The 21,631-nt window shown below is 36.5% G+C and overlaps 1 protein-coding gene and 1 non-coding gene across 10 annotated transcripts in view; both read left to right on the forward strand.

Annotated features, from left to right (window-relative positions):
- KCNC2 (potassium voltage-gated channel subfamily C member 2) overlaps window positions 1-21,631 on the forward strand; it is a 202,555-nt gene that overhangs the window by 119,764 nt on the left and 61,160 nt on the right. The gene's annotated exons all lie outside the window — the stretch shown is intronic.
- On the forward strand, window positions 3,429-3,642 carry LOC136131619 (small nucleolar RNA U3). Its single transcript, XR_010656359.1, has one exon. It is a non-coding gene; the product is annotated as a small nucleolar RNA U3 (small nucleolar RNA).

Genomic DNA, 21,631 nt, shown 5'->3' on the forward strand with positions numbered 1-21,631 from the left:
AGCCACACGTCTCAGAAGAAAAGGGAGAAAAAGGAAGAAAGAAAAGATAAATAAATAAAAGTAAAATAAATTTATTAAAATAAAAAATGAAAAGATATTGTTAAAAATAAATAGTGGTTAGAAAAAAGAAGGAAAGAAAGGAGCAACCAAACCAAAAACCTAATCTACCAATGAAAACAAGTGCTAAAATCTACTTAAAAAACAAAAACAAAATAAAAAAACGGACAGAACCCTAGGACAAATGGTAAAAGCAAAGCTATCCAGACAAAGTCACACAAAGAAGCATACACATACACACTCACAAAAAGAGAAAAAAGGAAAAATATATATATATGAAAAAAAGGAAGAGAGCAACCAAATCAATAAACAAATCTACCAATGATAATAAGTTGTAAATACTAAACTAAGATAAACATAAAACCAGAAACAAATTAGATACAGAAAGCAAATCCCAAGTCTATCATTGCTCCCAAAGTCCACTGCCTCAATTTTGGAATGATTCATTTTCTATTCAGGTATTCCACAGATGCAGGGTACATCAAGATGATTGTGGGGATTTAATCTGCTGCTCCTGAGACTGCTGAGAGAGATTTCCCTTTCTCTCTTTTGTTCTGACAGCTCCTTGGGTTTAGCTTTGTGCTTGGCCCTGCCTCTGTGTGTGGGTCACCTGAGGGTGTTTGTTCCCCACCCAGACAGGATGGGGTTAAAGTAGCAGCTGATGTGGGGGCTCTGGCTCACTCAGGCCAGGGGGAGGGATGGATATGGAATGTGGGGTGAGCCTGCAGCAGCAGAGGCCGGCATGACGTTGCACCAGCCTGAGGTGCCCTGTGTGTTCCCCCGGGGAAGTTGTCCCTGGATCACGGGACCCTGGCAGTGGTGGGCTGCACAGGCTTCCGGAGGGGAGGTGTGGATAGTGACCTGTGCTCACACGCAGGCTTCTTGGTGGCTGCAGCAGCAGCCTTAGCCTCCCATGCCCGTCTCTGGGGTCCATGCTGATAGCCATGGCTCGCACCGGTCTCTGGAGCTCATTTAGGCAGTGCTCTGAATCCCCTCTCCTCGCACACCCCAAAACAATGGTCTCTTGCCTCTTAGGTAGGTCCAGACATTTTCCCGCACTCCCTCCTCGCTAGCTGTGGTGCACCAGCCCCCCTTTGGATATGTTCACGCAGACAACCTCAGTCCTCTGTCTCCCTGGGGTCTGATCTCTGAAGCCCAAGCCTCAGTTCCCAGCACCCACCCACCCCAGCGGGTGAGCAGACAAGCCTCTCGGGCTGGTGAGTGCTGGTGGGCACTGATTCTCTGTGCGGGAATCTCTCCCCTTTGCCCTCTTCACTGCTGTTGCTGCCCTCTCCTCTGTAGCTCCAAAGCTTCCCCCCTGCCCACCCCTGTCTCCGCCAGTGAAGGGGCTTCCTATTGTGTGGAAACTTTTCCTCCTTCACAGCTCCCTCCCAGAGGTGCAGGTCCTGTCCCTATTCTTTGTCTCTGTTTTTCTTTTTCCCTACCTAGGTACGTGGGGAGTTTCTTGCCTTTTGGGAAGTCTGAGGTCTTCTGCCAGCGTTCAGTAGGTGTTCTGTAGGAGTTGTTCCACAGGTAGATGTAGTTTTGTTGTATTTGTGGGGAGGAATGTGATCTCCACGTCTTACTCCTCTGCCATCTTGATGGTCTCCCTGAATAAGAGGTATTTTTCCCCCTCATGTCTCTATTGTATTGTGAATTTGCAAAAATGGGTTTCTGCGATTTAGGTGACAGTTTCTCATAAATAGTGGGCAGCCCGTGTATCCGTAGCCATTCTAACCTCCATTGGAATTGAGGATGGCTACGACATTTGGAGCTGGAGATACGGAGGTTGGGTTGCAGTGTCGGGAAGTTAACAGGCCAGGATTTCTGGCATAGGATGGTGTGATTCCTTTATAAATACAAGCCCTAAATGCAATACTATTTTGGAAGATTATGCTGAACTAAATTCTCTATCTTTCTTTGAAAAATTACAATAGTCCCTCCTTATTCATGGTTTCAGTTACCTGCATCAACCGTGCTACAAAAGTATTAAATGGAAAATTCCAGAAATAAACAATTCATGTGTTTTAAATTATGTACCATTCTCACACTGTCCTGTCCTGTCCCTGCCCTGGACATGAACCATCTCTTTGTCCAGCATATTCCACCTGTTAGTCACGTAATAGACAGATCTACTGTGGCAGTGTTGCAGTGCTTGTGTTCAAGTCACCCTTATTTTACTTAATAATGGCCCCAAAGTGCAAGAGTAGTGACGCTGGCAATTCAGAGATGCTAAAGAGAAGCCATAAAGTGCTTCCTTTAAGTGACAAGGTGAAAGTTCTTGACCTAATCAGGAAAGAAAAGAAATTGTACGCTGAGGTTGCTAAGATCTACGACAAGAGCAAATCTTCTACCCATGAAATTGTGAAGAAGGAAAAAGAAATTTGGGCTAGTTTTGCTGTCACAGCTCAAACTGCAAAAGTTATGGCCACAGTGCATGATAAGGGCTTAGTTAAGATGTATTTGTGTACAATACAATATTTTGAGAGAGATAGAGAGACCACATTCACATAACTTTTATACCCGTAGATTGTTATAATTGTTCTATTTTACTATTTGTTACTGTTGCTCATCTCTTATCATGATTAATTTATAAATTAAACTTTTTCATAAGAAAAAGCATAGTGAATATAGGGTTTGATACTGTCTTCAGTTCAGGCATCCACTGGGAATCTTGGAATGTATCCCCCACAGATAAGGGGGACTACTGTGCAGGGGAAATAGTGGGTTTAGTATTCGGTTGATCACAGACTGCATATCCAAATGACTAATACATTTGGGATCAAGTTTGGGCATTCAACCTTCAAGAGATAATGCTGAGATCTTTTCTTATGAAAATTAAGTACATTCACCTTACTGGTCCAAATCCCTTGGTATGGAAATTTTGATTAGTGTCAGTACATTGATTTTAAAGCAATTAAATTCATCAAATAGCAGGCACCGTCATATGTATATACTCACTTTGAACATTCCAGATGCTCAAATATTGGTATATATATAATTATAAGCATAATTTTCTACCATATAACGTGCTTCTTAATTTTGGTGTCTTCTGAACTATGGGTGGTTACTTATTGCTTATCTTTTGAGATATATAGTAAAATGAATACAGGTTTCCTACTTATACTAACTTGATTCTGCTTTGTGTAGATTTGAGAATTTTCTGTAGCATTTCAATTTCCTATTATTTGAATATCAAGGCAATGCTGATTGTTAAGGAAAGAAGTAATACTTGTATACTCTAGGCGTTTTTTAGCAGTATCTCCCATGTTTTCAAATTTTTAGTTCTGCCATGGTGACTTTTTATCAGTATTCATCTTTTGTATTGTTACAATTAATTCAAAAGTTATGTACTTAAGATTTCTATTAGAAAGACTATACTTTCAGGGATCATTTCTATAGTTCGTTACTAGAGAAGTTTCTCTGAACGTGTAGAGCACCCGAAACCACGAGGAGGAGACGCAGTGTTCTCTCCTGAGCGTGAAGCTGGCTCTTGGCGTTGTCTTTGCAGCTGTCGCTAGCCATTGATGATCGTTCTTCTCTTCTTTAGGGAGAGAAAGAGGGAGAGGGCGCCGTCTGAGTGGTTTCGTTAAAAAAAAAAAAAAAAAAAAAAAAAAAAAAGATTTCTATTAGACTGTTGGTCTCCTTATGCTTAATTTTACGGCTGCTATGTAGTTTGGTGGCTTGTTATGTTTTGTGGTACTTGTGCTATGCCCACTTCTGCGCAATATTGTCTATTAACAAAGTTCAGGCTTGCATTGGTTGTACATTCCAATTGTACAAGTAAGTGGAGAAAATACGTAGGGACTTGCAGTTGAGCAGGAAAAGAAGATGATATTGGCTCAAAGAGAAGTAAAAAACGGAGAAAACGGGGAAAAAAGTAGAACATAGTAGAATTTTTAAATGAGATAGAATTAACACGGAATGGCCAGACTTGAGGTAGTAATAAAACACATGGGGACAGGCCGATTGTAGGAAGGGTTAACAAGAAAAGCATAAAAAATTGGAAAATGTAAAAAATCTTTTGGTTCTTAGAAGTTCTATTAAACTAAATGTAATCTTCAGTAGTCATTGCTATCAAGGAGGCATTAATTCAGAAAACTTCAGTTGAAATATTGTTCTTTTCTTAATATATGATAGTTGGAGAATAATTTGTGAATTATGAATAATTTTCATAAGCAAAGAATAGAATTGGATACTCTTTTTTAAGATATTAGCAATCTTTTGTGGTAGTTCATTTTTTTTCACGTTACATAAAGTTATAAACAAACTTAATCAAAAAGAAATTATAACACTGTATAGCACAGAGAACTCTGCTCAATATTCTGTAATAACCTAAATGGTAAAAGAATTTGAAAAAGAATAGGTACATATATATGTATAACTGAATCACTTTGCTGTATGCCTGAAACTAACACATTGTTAATCAACTATACTCCAATACAAAATAAAAATTTTTTTTTAATTTATAAAAGAAATTATAGCAGACATTTTGTATTTTAATAGAAAAGGTTTCTAAAAATTAAAGATACAAAATCTAGTGTGAATTGGATGGAGAATTCAATATTTTCATAATTTTCTTCATCTTGTCTATAGAATGTTTATTTTTTAAACAATGAGAGTATTTTAAAAGTGTCTAATTTTTCACACAACACTGATGGGGTAGTTTGTCGAGGAACTTTAAAAATGAAATCGCTGTGTTTCCTGTTTATGTGTTTGCTCTAATACCCTAGGGAACATTAGATTTTGGCTGTAAGGAAGAGGGTGATTAACAAGTCGCCCATGGACTGAGTTTAGCTGTAGATCTGTTTTATTGGGCCAACAGTTTTAGTTCACATAGCATAGTTCCTCACTGTATTTAAAATGTTTTTAGTTTCCAAGTAATTTCACGTAAAAGCGAAACAAAATAAAACAAAATTGAGTTAATAGACATCTTTTGAAAAGTTGGAAGATATGCTGCACTGGCGCACACTCCCACATGGCAGTGTTTCCCTGAAGCACTGTGATCAGCCTGTGTGTTCCAATTCACAGCAGTGCACATCTTTCCCTACTATACCCCGACCTGTCTTGATGTACTTAATTATGTCAGTTACCTGAATTCTTTAGGCATTTGCATTTGTGACCTATTCTAGTGAACTAATGTAACAATGATGAATTATGACCATCTCTCTTTCTAAAAACTCCAGGCTCTTTATTATTATGAGTGTTATGGTAGTTAACTGTAAAATGTGATTAAAGGACACTGATGATAAAGGCAGCTAGAATGAAATACTAAAAGACAGTTTGGAAAGTCGAAGTTCCTTTTTAATTTTGTATTTCTTTTATTTTAGTGTAGTCATCCCTCAGTATCTGTGGGGGATTGGTTCCAGGACCCCCACGGATACCAAAATCTGCAGATGCCCAAGTTCCTTATATAAAATGGTGTAGTATTTGCATACAACCAATGCACATCTTCCTGTCTACTTTAAATCATCTCTAGATTACTTATAATACCTAATACTATGTAAATAGTTGCAAATACAAGTAAATGCTAGGTAAATAGTTGCTGGCTTGTAGCAAATTCAAGTTTTGCTTTTTGGAACTTTCTGGAATTTTATATTTTTGAATACTTTTAATCTGTAGTTGGTTGAATCTGCAGATACAGAACCCGCAGATATGGAGGGCCAACTGTATTTACCTGTATTTAATTACATCTTCTTACTTTACTGGTTTATTCATTCATTTACTTTTTTACCTTCCAGTTTCTTAAGATGAGCACTAAGTTATTTTTTTCAGTTCCTACTTATTAATAATGATGATACTCAAGTCTATCAGATTTCCTCTGAGTAGATCTTTAGCTCTTTCTAAAATAAATCTTTATAAAAATACATTTTTTCTTTCTTTTTTTTTTTTTTTTTTTGCGGTACGCGGGCCTCTCACTGTTGTGGCCTCTCCCATTGTGGAGCACAGGCTCCAGACGTGCAAGCTAAGCGTCCATGGCTCACGGGCCCAGGCGCTCCGCGGCATGTGGGATCCTCGCGGACCAGGGCACGAACCCGTGTCCCCTGCATCAGCAGGCGGACTGTCAACCACTGCACCACCAGGGAAGCCCTTAAAATACATTTTGTAAATTTAGTTTTGGTTATTTCTTTGACCCAAGGGTTAAGAAAAACATTTAGAAAATGCCATTGTACTAAGGTTTTTAGTTGTCTTTTTATCATTTCTAAGTTTATTGGTTGATTCCTATTATTTGAATATCAAGGCAAGGCTGATTGTCAAGAAAAGATAGAATATCTGTATACCATAGGCATTTGTTAGCAATATCTCTCACATTTTCAAATTTTTAGCTTTTGGCATGGTGACTTTTATCAGTATTCATTCTTTGTATGGTTGCAATTAATTCATTGCTAAGTTTATTGGTTGATTGATTAATAATAGACATTCATATATTTTCTATTTTGTGGCCTTTTATTTGAAAAATAAGTACATATTTTTCTTGATCAGTTGGATGCAATTGTGAGGAAAAATTACTCTATTGATTTTATCATTTCTAAGTTTATTTGTTGATTTATTCTTTGTAAAGTATACTGAATATTTTTAATTCCTAAGTACGTGATGCATTTTTGTAAATATTCCTTGGTCATAAGACATGAAAAGAATTTCAGTTCTTACAGTATAAGACATAATTAGATAGATACAGAGATGGATAGAAAATATAAATCAACATAACTGAGCTTTTTAATCGTATTTTTCAGACCCCTCATTCCTTAACAAATGTTTTTGCTCTGTATTCTGTTCTATTCAGAAAGATGTAAATTAGCATCTCACACTATAATTGTTTATCAAGGTCACCTTGTACTTTGAGTAAGTTCGAGTTTTTATATTTAACTGCAGAGTTTATAGAAGAACTTTGTAAGTTGCGTCTTTATGATTACATTACATGCCTCTTGTCCTATTTGATGCTTTGACTTTAAATTCTACTTTACTGATATTGTCACTTCTGCTTTGCTTCTATTTGCATTTGTCTAATAGCTGACTCTCATTTTATTTTTAGACTTTTTGTTTTATGTGTACTTTTAAAGAAAAAACAACAGAGGGGCTTTTTTGTGCTTTTTTTTCAGCCCCTCTTCTGTAATAGGGGAAAGCAGCAGTCAAGTCAGTCACGTTTAATGTAACTAATGATAGCTTTATTGCATGATTTTTAATTCTGCTCTCTGAATTTTTCTAGTTATCTTCATTCTTATTTCTTATTTTATAAACTGATAGGGAATTTCTTCTGTCTAAATTGATAATTTTAGAGCTTTTAATATATCTTTCATTTCTGCTGGTGCTTACACTCCCATTCTAATCATTAGTTTTTTGGTTTTTTTTTTTTTTTTTTGGCGGTACGCAGGCCTCTCACTGTTGTGGCCTCTCCCGTTGTGGAGCACAGGCTCCGGACGCGCAGGCTCAGCGGCCATGGCTCATGGGCCCAGGCGCTCCGCAGCATGTGGGATCTTCCCGGACCGGGGCACGAACCCGTGACCTCTGCATCGGCAGGCAGACTCTCAACCACTGCGCCACCAGGGAAGCCCTAATCATTAGTTTTTATATTCATATTTTGTGATTATTATGTAAAAAAAGAAACAAGTATAATGTGCCTCTGTCCACAAAATGCATATTTAAATGCACATATTTTAAAAATGCATATATTGGGCTTCCCTGGTGGCGCAGTGGTTGAGAGTCCGCCTGCCGATGCAGGGGACACGGGTTCGTGCCCCGGTCCGGGAGGATCCCACATGTCGCGGAGCGGCTGTGCCCGTGAGCCATGGCCGCTGAGCCTGCGCGTCCGGAGCCTGTGCTCCGCAACGGGAGAGGCCACAACAGTGAGAGGCCCGCGTACCACAAAAAAAAAAAAAAAAAAAAAAAAAAAAAAAAAAAATGCATATATTTCCCATCTTTCCCTAAATCACTTTAAGTCTCTAGATTTTGAGGAGATAGCTTAATATTCTTAATTCCAGACTTAATAAGTTTTCTCTTTTAATGTGTCACTAGCTTTTAAGACTCATTATTTAGTGACAATGCCAAATCTTGACAACTTTCACTGAAAACTCATACACTACTGGTGACAATGAAATTGGCATTACCTTGTAGAACATATATTTATTAATATACAAAAAATTGATACATTTATCTTGGTATGTTTTCTAGAGAAACTATTGCACCAGGAAATATAAATAGAATTGCTTATACCAATGCTGTTTGTAACTGCTAACGACCAGGTTTCTCCAACAAAAAAAAAAGACAAACAGTGTAGTGGGTTCATGCAGTCGATTATATCCTGCAGTGAAAGCAGATCATCTACATAAAAATATTCATGGACTTAATGAGCATATTACTGCATAAAAAGTAAGGTCTAGAAAGTTGCATAGTCTGACACCAGTTTTTATAAATCTTATAAACAAGAAAAGCAAAGAATGTATCATATAGAAATATACATATATATTTTTTAAAACATAAACTCAAAAAAGCAAGAAAATGATAGTGGTCTCTGCTGATACAGTAAGGCAGAGGTATTGTAGCCTACAATCAAGGTATTGGAGTAGTTAGGTGTTTGGTTCGTGAATATTCTTTATAGCTTTTATATATGTAACATAGTTTATAACTAAAAACATTACATTAAAATATTTCCAAAAAAGAATGCATATTTACAACATAACATATCAATCATCAGCCTTATCATGGCTATCATGTCTGCTGATTTATCTGTGTGCTTTACGAGGTTCCTGTCTTACCATTCTTCCCTTCATTTTTTCCGATCCCAAGGTCTCCAGTCTTGCTCAGTTGATATTTGGTACCTTCTCATATTTTCTGCAAATGGGAATACGTGAGTGACATAAGCTCAGATTCCCTGTGTATCCAGAGATATACTTCTTTTCTTTTCCCAGGTGACAGGTGTCTCATCTGGGTATGGGTTATTGATTACAGTCCTTTCTCAGGGGCCTGTGAATATGAACTTCTTTTACCTTCTGGGATTTCAGATGAGTTTGAATGCTACTCTGATTCTTTTTATTGTGAAAGTTACTTTGTATGGAGGCTTAAAAGAATTTACCTCATTTTAGGAATTTGGGATAATTTACCAGAGTACTTATAAAAATATGTTTTTTTCATTAGTCTTTTCTGAGACATGGTGAATCTTTTCAATCTGCAGTTCAAATGTTTCTGCAGTTGAGAAAATGTTTTGTCTATTGTTGGCTTGATTATTCTCCCTCCTCCAACTGTTCCTTTTCCTTGCTCTGAAATTCTTTTTCTTTTTTTTTTAAGAAGCAATTCTCCCAGGTGTGGGATAAGGAGGGTGGGAGGGAGGGAGATGCAAGAGGGAAGGGATATGGGGATATATGTATATGTATAACTGATTCACTTTGTTATAAAGCAGAAACTAACACACCATTGTAAAGCAATTATACTCCATTAAAGATGTTTAAAAAAAAATAACCAATTTTCCATACTTTTGCTGTGTTGGCTCTTCGTTACTGTGCGTGGGCTTTCTCTAGTTGTGGCGAGCAGGGGCTGCTCTTCCTTGCGGTGTGCGGGCTTCTCATTGCAGTGGCTTCTCTTGTTGCGGAGCACGGCGTCTAGGCGCTCAAGCTCAGTAGTTGTGGTTCGTGGGCTCTAGAGTGCAGGCTCAGTAGTTGTGACGCACGGGTTTAGTTTTTCTGCGGCATGGGAGATCTTCCCGAACCAGGGCTCAAACCTGTGTCCCCTGCATTGGCAGGCAGATTCCTAACCACTGCACCACCAGGGAAGCCCTTAAATTCTTATTACTTGCATATCAAACCTCCTGTATTTTTCCTTCAGACTCTTAACTGTTCTCCCATGACTTTTTATATTCTAGTACCATTTTTTGTATGTTTTGAGATATTCCTGTTCATTGATCTTTCCCTAAACGTTGTCATCTTCTCTCTCATTTCCTTTACTGAATGTTTTTAAAATTCCAGATTATATTTTAAGATCTAAAGGATATCTTTATATAGTCTTATTGCTTTCTACTAGTTTCAAGTCATCATCAGACTCTTCTTAGTGAATTTTTTCAAAGCCTTCAGTTTGGGATCATCTACTTGAAAGTCCTCCCAGAGGTTTCTGGGTTTCATTGCTTGTTGGTAGCCATCAGATCAGATTATTAGGGTCCTGTAAGTGCTGGCCAACCAGGAAAGGGAGCCCAAATGACTTTTGTTCCTTTAGGCCTGTGGTGAATAGACAGGGGACTTGAAATCTGATGAGGCACCATGAAGGAACTTCTTGGGTGCTCCTAGACCTGCTGGGGTGCAATGTAAGCTTTAATACTCCACGAACTTCAAAGACCGTTAGCAATGTAGCTCCAATTATGGCTTCTCTATAGGTTCTCAGACCCCACATAAGCATGACTTCCCTAAAATAACTCACAGATTTTCAAGGATGAGGTTATTTCTGGGTGTATGAAGGTCCAAATAATCATCCCAGAGCAGTGGTTTCTGGACTCCCATCAAAACACAGAGAGTGAACAGTTTGTCTTCAGTGGCTGCTGTCTTGAACCATAGAGCAAGAGAGAGTATGGTGGGAGCATTAAGGTAAAGTTTAGGAGACACTGCCTCTCCAGAACTCCCAGATCTTTCTATAAGATTGATCAGTTTTACATGAAAGATAATACCTTTTATGGGGTTTACTATGTGTCGAGCATTATCTACTTTTAATCACCACATCAATCGCACTAGATATGTAATAGCTGCCCCACTTTAAGTGAGGAAACTGAGGCTTAGATAAGTAAGTAACCCTCTCACAGTTGCACGAGTAAGTGGCTCAGATTTTGACTGCAGTTTGTCTGGACTTTAAACTTTGTACTCTTTCCAATAGGTGACTGTCTTACTTTCTGAGTTACCCTGAACTTAATTGCAGAAAAATTGTGAAAGTTGCTATAATATTCCCTTCTTTCCTTCTAGCACATATGTGAAAGTATTGCTAGATACTAGGGATGGTATTTACTGTAAAGTTAAATGGCTGTATCTGATAGCTTGATTTCAGTTGGACTTCTGAGAAAAAATGCTTAAATCTCCATGCCCAACAAAACTATCTCAGCCTTGAAACTACCACATTGGATTCATGAAAACACCATTTCTTATTTGGTTTAGAATGGAATTAAACAAAGAATCCATTTACAAGAAGCTGTGAGGATTTGGGGGAGCAAATTGTAATTGCTGGCTTCATGAAATTTAGCAGCTGTTTTGGAATGGATAAGGGCAGTTAAAGGCTTGGTCATGGTAAACAGTAGTCCCAATTCTAAATGTATTTTTAAAATAATTGCTTCTAAGGTGAAATAGATAAGCAGCAATATTAGAGAAATTGTTCTAGAAGCTGTCGAGGGGTAAAAGGAAAAAGATGGCAACATCTCCTTTTCTTGCCCTAGTCTTCAGTTCAATAGTCATAGAAAAGATAGGATAAACAAAAATATTCAAATATTAGTAATTATTTTATATATCTATAATCAGAACCAAATTTTAGTCACTGTTCTTTCCTCCTCTAATTTTTAATTAAATTTGTTCTCAAATTCACTGTCATATGAAAATATAAGGAACTAAGTAGTTGGGGTGGTGGGATGCCTAAAGAATGTACATGGATGTTTCTGAACCTATTAAAAATTATGAAATAGAAGGGAGAAATATATCATCACAGTGAGGTTGGGAAAGGCTATACGAGGTCATAATCATGGCAGCAGACGTTTCATTTTGTTTTGTTCCAGACCCCTTCCTGAATGCTGTTTATTTATATTATCACAAGTTACCCTATAATAACTCATTAAATTAAAAAATATATATTTTCTTATTTGATGGATGTGGAAACTAAAGATTGGAGAGGTTAATCAGCTTGCCGAAGGTCACATTGGTCTATTGCATATCAGCTTTTTAAACCACTAGTCATTCTGAGTCAAGATTCAGGCTGTTGATTAATTTTTCTTGGATATATTCAGTTAGCTTCGGAGAGGTCATTTTCTAAAGAGGTAAGTGGAAAATAACCCAAAATGCTGTTCCAAATATCTGCTCAATATTTATTGATTGATTTATTCAGCAAACATTCTTTTTCACTATTGACTGAAGTAATGTGTCAGCTCTCAGAGGTCATAGGCCTAAGGACAGTTCTGGTGACTTTATTTTCTACTCTGCAATTGTCTTCTTTCTCTTCCCTGTTTTGTTTTTTAATTTTCTTTTTCATCTTTTGTGATATGAATACAGAATTTAAAAGTAAATTAAGTTTATATGCAGGATTCTGCTTGCTACTTTCAGAAAATAAGAGTATCTGGAGAGCTCTGTGTTTTAATATGCATCCGGTAAAAGTAATTCTTTTGTAGTTTTTCCTGATAGCTTAGAAAAGGTAAAAATCAATGACCTGGGCCTTATTTTTTCTTTGTTTGCTCTTACAACTTATTCTAAAATTTATATTCTTTATGGTTGGCATCATCACATTCCTTTTACTCTTCTGATTTTTAAACTTAAAAATTATAGCTGTGTTATATGAAAGATATTTGCAAGAAACATAGTCAAATAAAAAGACACACTTCATGTTTTCCTTCCACTCTTCAGCTGAAAACATAAATCTAGCAAAGACTTGAGAACATTGAGTGGCCATGTCATTAATCGGAGATTAGTCTTAGAAAAATTTTTCTTCTTCTGACAGAAGTTAATAAAATTGACTAAACATTTCAGATAATACATAGAAGATGGAAAATATTATTTGATTTCTATATGTTTTTGATTTTATAATGAACTTTATAAGAAAAGCTTTTCATAATGAGTGATTATTCCTACGTTTTCAACTCTGTTCACATCCCTGTGTTATATTATTTTTTGGTTTATCTTCTTATTATGAAAGAAAAAAAGACAACTTTCAATTTGCTAACAGAAAATTGACTTGATTCAAAAAACTACTATTTTTTAGTATATATTGTTGTTTGATTACTCTTGGCTTTCTTTAAATATTAACATGTGTGGAATTAAAAATATATTTTTGAAATCGAATATATACGTTGTTTTGTTGCTGACATCAGCTTACACCATAGTAATGTAGGGATAATATCTAAACTAAAAGATGTATTAAATCACATAATTAATGGACCCAGCTCTGTGCCTGCTACATAGCTGATGCTCAGTCAATATTAGTGGTGATTGTATTTGTAGTATAGTTTATTCACTTCATATTTTGTTGAGAAAATAGTACCAATCTGAAAGAAACCTACATGTGCTTCTAGCCACCTGTCTGCATCTATTAGCCATATCCACATCCTTAGCTTTCCCTCCTGTTTCCATGAATGAACTTTCCCATTTCCCATCTGATAACGATCTCTCCTCTTGTTCAGTGAATCCAGTTCATCTCCTCTCCTCAGTGACACCTCTCCAGCAATTCTCCTTTCTCTCTTGTTTATCATTGCTTTTTCTCTTACCTTGGAATAATTTTCATCAGCATAGAAACATACTATAATTTCTTCCTGCCACCACCTTACTTCTCTGCTCTTTTACAGAAAATTTTCTCAAAAGAGTTGCCCATTTTTTCTCTCTACATTCTCCATTTTACTAGTCTTGCTTGAATCTACCACTCTCAGGCTTTCAGCCCTCAATTTCACAGAGACTGCTCTTTTCAAGGTAACCGAAGTCCTCTAATTGCTAAAACTAAGGTGAAAACTAAGATGAAATCATTAATCCTTGGCAACACTAACACTTATCAACAGCATTTCACACAATTGATCATTCCATCTTGCTTGAAACATTGGTTTACAGGTCGTCTGATTTCCCCTTGACCTTCTCTTTGCTCCTTCTCAGTCTCTTCTGCTGTTTTCTCCTCTGCCCAATGTCCTAATGATTGAGTCTCTAGGAGATAGGTCCTCAAAATTTTACTCTCTCTAGTTCCCCCTTTGGTGATCTCTTCCAGTCTAAGAAATTTAAATTCCATCTATATGTTCATGCATATAGTCCTCTTCTCCACACTCTGCAGTCTTGTATTCAACTGCTGTAATTGACATCCTCTTCCTGTTGCCGTATAGTCATCACTGCAGACTTAACATGACCCCAAATGAAATTCTGGTAAGCTCTAAACCAGCTTCTCTAAAAGCCTTCCCCATCTCAAGATATGGCAACTTTATCCTGTGACTCCAAAACACAGGAGTCAAATTTAACCTCTCTCTCTTCTTTTACTTCCTATATCCTATTCCTCAGGAAATTCTATTTGCTCTGCCTTCAAAATATATCTGGAATTTGATACTTCTCTCTGTCTCCACCACCACTAGCCAAATCCAAACCACTATCATCTTACCTGTTTTTGTACAATAACCTAACGGATCTTCCTGCCTTGACATTTCCCCTCTTAGTCCATTCTTGACCAAAACACCTTTCAGCTCAAAATCCAAAAATGGCATCTCATTACTCTTAAAGTAAAAGCCAAAGTCCTTCCAAGGTTCTTTGGACCTAGGTTTCCATTTATCTCTGACTTCACTTCTGTTAGTCTATTCCTTTGTTCATACTGCTCCTGCCACACTGGTATTCTTGATGTTACTCATAGAGGTTAAGCATTTTTTGGCCTTGGGACCCTTGCAGTTGCTGTTCCCTTGGCTAGAATGCTCTTCCCCCAGGCATCTACATGTTACACACATTCATCTCCTGCAGCTCTCTCTTTAAATGTCATCTCTGTAGTGACATTTAAAATATCAATAGGAAATCTTCACTTCCTATACACCTAGACTTTCTTATTTCACTTACTTAACATTTTTTTCTCTAAAGCACTGACATGCCATATATTTTACTTATTGATGATGCCTATTTTCTGACTTCCCCACTGGAATACAACCTCCCTGAGGTCAGGGGCCTTGATATGTTTTGATTCTAGCTTCATCTCAGGCACATAGATCAAGATCTGACATAAGGTAGGCACTCAAAAAATGTTTGTTGAATTAATGGATTATAATAATTGCCATTAATATTGAGAACATGCTTTTATTACTTAAAGGGCCATTCAAGCTAGTGGTAAGATTCTTGAGACTGGAGTCATACTGCCTAGGTTTGAATCCTAGCTCTATCATTTACTTTGTATGACCTTAGACAAGTTACTTAATTATCCCATCAGTTTCCTTACCTGTATATATACTGCACAAGGAGTATTATTATTATTAAATTGATATGTGAATTAGACATGTTTCAAAACGATGCTCAGGTTGGTGTAAAATAATGAAATTAGAACACTTCCTAACACCATACACAAAAATAAACTCAACATGGATTAAAGACCTAAATGTAAGGCTAGACACTGTAAAACTCTTAGAGGAAAACATAGGCAGAACACTCTATGACATAAATCACAGCAAGATCCTTTTTGACTCACCTCCTAGAAAAAGGGAAATAAAAACAAAAATAAACAAATGGGACCTAATGAAACTTAAAAGCTTTTGCACAGCAAGGGAAACCATAAACAAGATGAAAAGAGAACCCTCAGAATGGAAGAAAATATTTGCAAATGAAGCAACTGACAAAGGATTAATCTCCAAAATTTACAAGCAGCTCATATAGCTCAATATCAAAAAAACAAACAACCCAATCCAAAAATGGGCAGAAGACCTAAATAGACATTTCTCCAAAGAAGATATACAGATTGCCAACAAATACATGAAAGGATGCTCAACATCACTAATCATTAGAGAAATACAATTCAAAACCACCATGAGGTATCACCTCACACCAGTCAGAATGGCCATCATCAAAAAATCTACAAGCAATAAATGCGAGAGAGGGTGTGGAGAAAAGGGAACCCTCTTGCACTGTTGGTGGGAATGTAAATTGATACAACCTCTATAGAGAACAGTATGGAGATTCCTTAAAAAACTAAAAATAGAACTACCATATGACCCAGCAATCCCACTACTGGGCATATACCCTGAGAAAACCATAACTCAAAAAGAGTCATGTACCACAATGTTCATTGCAGCTCTATTTACAATAGCCAGGACATGGAAGCAACCTAATTGTCTATTGACAGATGAATGGATAAAGAAGATGTGGCACATATATACAATGGAATATTACTCAGCCATGAAAAGAAACGAAATTGAGTTATTTGTAGTGAGGTGGATGGACCTAGAGACTGTCATACAGAGTGAAGTAAATCAGAAAGAGAAAAATACCGTACGCCAACACATATATATGGAATCTAAAAAAAAAAATGGTTCTGAGGAACCTAGGGGCAGGACAGGAATAAAGACACAGATGTAGAGAATGGACTTGAGGACACGGGGGGGGAAGGGTAAGCTGGGATGAAGTGAAAGAGTAGCATTGACATATATACACTACCAAATGTAAACTAGATAGCTAGTGGGAAGCAGCTGTATAGCAAGGGAAGATCAGCTCAGTGCTTTGTGACCACATAGAGGGGTGGGATAGGGAGGGAGATGCAAGAGGAAGAGATATGGTAACATACGTATATGTATAACTGATTCACTTTGTTATAAAGCAGAAACTAACATTGTAAAGCAATTATACTCCAATAAAGATGTTAAAAAAAAAAAACTATGCTCAGAAGTAAAATATATTGATATAATGGTGGTCATAGAACTAGTCTGATTATACTTATTAGTATTGTTTCTTTCACTTCCTGTTTTGTGGGGAACACATTGTACTGATCCCTGTATATGAATGTCATGTTGTACGATTAGTGTGGGGTTTGGAATCTGATTTGTAGTTCCAGTTCTCCCACTAGCTGTGTGGATTTAGGTTACTAATGTTAAATTTTATCCACCTCATTTTTAAATGGGGGCATATTTGTACCACAGAGATCTAGTATAATAAGCAAATGAGGTAACAGATATATTGGATTGGCCAAAAAGTTCGTTTGGGTTTTTTGTAACATCTTTTGTAACCCAGTAGAATGTCCTACAGAATGGTTGATACTAAGTAAATCAACTACTCAGCAACCATGGCACTGAAGAAGAAGGACCAATCCCCAGAACATATAACTGCTGTCCTTGCTTTGATATCTTATAGAAAGTTACTGGTGGAATTTTATGAATGGCTATATTGTCAGGTTTCAAGAAAATGGATAAGGACAAAGCGTAGGCTTTCCTTAATAATTCTACATAACAATAAGGAAAGAAAAAACCCTACACTTTTGGGAACCATAATAGTGGATATAGAACCCATACATCTAGTCTGACTCATGGTTGGAAATTTCCAATTACATTCTTTGGCTTGTTTTCCATGGAGTTAGATTTAACCCTTTTAATCATTTTCATTTAGAAAGCTTATGATTTGCCCTTGGAGATTATTTTTTAAGCAATTCAGCACCCTTTTAGGGAAAGCTGGAATGTGTCTTGACATTCTCAATTTCACCTCTTGGCGTCCAGGCTTTGTCTGTCAGGCTTGCACTCAGTGGAGGCATCTCACGTCCCAGTGCTCTTCCTCCAGCTATGAAGACCTGCGCTGAGGAAAGTGTTAGTTACAAATTTTTATATCATATGGGAAAAGTTCAGATCAAAACATTGCATTCCATAGATTCCTATTTGAAACATATTATCTTATAAAATTGAAGGCTTTGTTCTCTATTAAAAGATCCATTATCAGTAAACCTGTATGGGAGGGGATATGTTCCATGGGCAGTGGCACTTTCTGAAAACTGAAAGTTCACCATGTTATAAACCTAATTTTTTCTGTACTTCCCCTAATTAGCTCCATTAAGAGACAACTCTTTGATCTTAAAAATAAAACACAACATAGACATATTGCTTACTCTTAGAACTCTGGTCCGACTTGGAGGGCCCTCTGGGCTATTGCTTAAGAATTGAGGAGTTGGGGGATTAGCAAATCCCATAAGAAGATGCTCTTCCATTCTCAGCAGCCAGAAATGGCCACAGGAAAGGAAGTGTGGTATGAGAGGCACTACAGAGTTAATTGAGATAGGAGCCCTGAGAATTTGTGCTATCTAAAGCCCTACTGCTCTTTTAATATGCGTTATATGTCCCAACATTTATTGTCTTGTAAGTTTCTTCCTTCCAGCTTTTCTTGTTTGTTTGGAGGTATCTTTTTATCTTTCTTTTTTTTTCTTGTTTTAGTTCCCCATAGGTTTTGCCAAGGAAGTTCAAATCACACATGGTTCTCTAAAGTGATACTGAAAAGCTCTGAGTAAACTGAAATATTCCATGAATCCTATGTCTATGCATATCTTTCTATAATGACTTTTTAAAAACTAGCCCTTTATTGTTAAACCACAATTAGCTAGATCTATTTTTTGAAAAGATGTTTATTGAAGTATAATTTTCATTTTAAAAGAGCACCCTTTTCAGGTCAGAGTTTGATGATTTCTGGTGAATGTATACAGTTGGAAGCAGCACCTCAATCAAAATATAGAAGATTTCCATCACTCCAAAGTGTGATGCCCTTTTATGTTCAATCTTTCTTCCTTCATCGCTGCCAGCCATCTCAGCCCCTGGAAATCACTGCTCTCCCTATTCCACATGTCAAATAGATAGAATCACACTGTGTGTACTCTTTTGTGTCTGGCTTCTTTCAGTCAGCACAATACTTTTGATATTCATTAGTGTTGTTGCTTTTTATTGTTGTATAGGTTTCCACTGTATGGATCTGTCACAATGTGTTTATCCATTTAACTGTTGTTGGAAGTTTGGGTTGTTTCCAGTTTTTGGCAATTGTGAGTGAAGAATTTGTGTACAGGACCTTTTTTGACACAAGTTTCCATTTCTCTTGGGTAATTACCCTATGAATTATTGGATTGTATAGTAGATATGCTTGTGACCTTATAAGAAACTGTCAAACTGGTTTCCAAAGTAGTTGTAACATTTTGCACTCTCACCAGGAAATTTTTGAGCGTTTCAATTTTACTGCATCCTTGTCAGAAATTTGTATTGTCTTTTTTTGTTTTGTTTTAATTTTAGCCATTCTAGTAGTTGGCTCATTGTGGTTTAATTTGCATTTCCCTGATGACTAATAATATTGAGCATTTTTCATGTGCCTATTCTCTTGTTTGGTGAAGTGTCTGTTCAAATCTTTTGTTCCTTTTTAGATTGGACTGTTGGTTTTCAAATTATTGAGCTATAAGCATTCTTTACATATTGTAGATACAAGTTCTTTAACTGATAATGTATTTTGTAAATATTTTCTTATAGTTTGTTGCCTCTCGTGCCATGTTTTTAGCATGAAAACAGGAAACGGAAGATTTCTACTTCTGATAAAGTCCTATTTATGTATTTATCTTCATAAGTCCTGAATTTTGTGTCCTATCTAAGGATGAGTCTAACAGAATTTCAAAAAGATTTTTTTTTTTTTTTTTTTTTTTTTTTGCCGTACTCAGGCCTCTCACTGTTGTGGCCTCTCCTGTTGTGGAGCACAGGCTCCGGACGCGCAGGCTCAGCGGCCATGGCTCATGGGCCTAGCCGCTCCACGGCAGATGGGATCTTCCTGGACTGGGGCACGAACCTGTGTCCCCTACATCGGCAGGCGGACTCTCAACCACTGCTCCACCAGGGAAGCCCTCAAAAAGATTTTTTTTAACGTATTTTCTTCTAGAAGTTGTGTAGTTTTGCTCTTACATTTAAGTCTATTATCCAAATTGAGTTGATATTTATATATGATTTTGGAGATCTGCTTTATTTAAACACATTTACTGCTTCATAATTCCTACTATTTTTCATGTTGTATTTCTCTTGATACCTGATTACTTAAACTCCTAATTTCACCTTTATCATTAACTGCTTCTACAGAGCTTGTAGTTCATGATCTAAGAAGAATAAGGAATATTAATTTAATACTTAGATTTGTCAAGTTTTTTCCTAAGACAAAAATGTATTAAAAATAAGTGCAGTCAAGTTTTTGTGCTATAAGTTGGGATTTTTATAATCACTGTGAATATACTACTTTAAGACTTTCTAAATGTATAGTCTCTCTAATCAGTAAAGAAGGGGGACCCCTGAAATGGTAGTAGCAATATGATTCATAAAAAAGGAAAATATAGTACTTCATGATACCCAAAAATACGTGTGCTGTACATACATTTTATATAAATATTATTTCCATGTAAAATAGTTCTATATTCAGCACGCAAAGTTATATATTCTTTTGTAATATCTTTAGGGAGCTTTATTGATTCATGGAGTTTTACATTTTCTTACTGCCTTTTACAGGTGGTTTGGATTGCTAGAATATGTTTTGCTGTGTGGACATGCACAGTAAGTACATAATACCAACAAATAAACCAAAGGAGGGGCAAACTTCTGATGTAGACCTGTTTGAGGAACAGGCTGATCAGGATTTGTCTGAAATCATTGAATTTTTTTTCTAGTTTGGCTGGTAGATATAAAAAAGACTATAGAAATAACCTAATTATTTAAAGCATGTGTAGAAAAGGAAACATTTTTGTTAAATTAAATCTTATGATAATCCCCAAGAATAAGAAAAATAAGCGCAGAGTGATTCTAATGAAAAGGGGAGTGAAAATCCTACCCGTGCGAACTTTTCTTTCTCCTTTTTTTGTAACCTTAACCTTCCCCTACAATACCTTCATAGAACCCAGAGGTTCTGGAATACAATTTGAAAAGACATTCATCTAGTCTATTCTCAATTGTTATGTGTAAATGGAGGTCCAGATAGTTTCCAAAGATCACAGCATCATTTGGGGTCAGAGAAAGTTCTTCTGATCCTGGTCTATTCCTTCACTTTTCCACAGCAAGTGTTTTGTTTTATTCATTCTGACAAATATTATGGGTCTTAAGAAACATAACATTCTTTCTTGTGATATATTTTGTTTGTTTGTTAATTTGAAGTTATTCAATAGAGACTTGAGATTGAAGTGGGAATAATAGAAATCTAGTATTTGAGCACAAGCTGAGTTGTTTATCTTGAGATGATTGGTCATTCAACAACTATCTAAGGAAGCCATAATAACTCAATCAGGGTTGAATTCTTATAAATGCCATATTTTTGTATAAGAATCTTTAAATAATGTCTTCTTTATAATCTTCGTGTTCATCGAGTCAGAAGCTTTTCTGTATGACCCTCAAACAAAGAAAATATATGTCTACAATTTTTAGTTGCAAAGGATATAGCAGGAGTACAGAATCACACTAATAAAGCTATGATCGAGAATGACTGATAGACAGCTGGGCAAGCAGCTGGGCCTTTCATGGACAAAATAAAGCAAAATGTACAAAAATTGAACTTTATTTGACTTTGAACTAAATTCAACTCCAAAATCCCTGGATGCCTTGTACAGTTGTGCATTTGTGTGTGAAATATTCAATTTGTTTCTCTCATTTGAATCTTAGAAATAGAAAGTAAATTTATCTCAGCACAAATAGCACCTTGCATATGTGCCAGCCCTCTAGACACTACTCGTAATTTTTCAAATTAATACATTCCAGTTTTCTTATCACATTTTGCATAAATAATAATAATGCTTTGCATTTCTTAGCAATATTTCTGCTTCAGATTTGCATCATAAGGCAAGGTTATTAATTAGGTTGTCATTAAAGAATGTAGAAGATGTTGACACCTTTTGCTCGTTTTCTTCCCGTAGCGAGGAAGAGTTCTTGAGAGAGGTCAAA

Source organism: Phocoena phocoena, chromosome 11 (genome assembly GCF_963924675.1).
Source record: "Phocoena phocoena chromosome 11, mPhoPho1.1, whole genome shotgun sequence".
Classification (NCBI taxonomy): domain Eukaryota; kingdom Metazoa; phylum Chordata; class Mammalia; order Artiodactyla; family Phocoenidae; genus Phocoena; species Phocoena phocoena.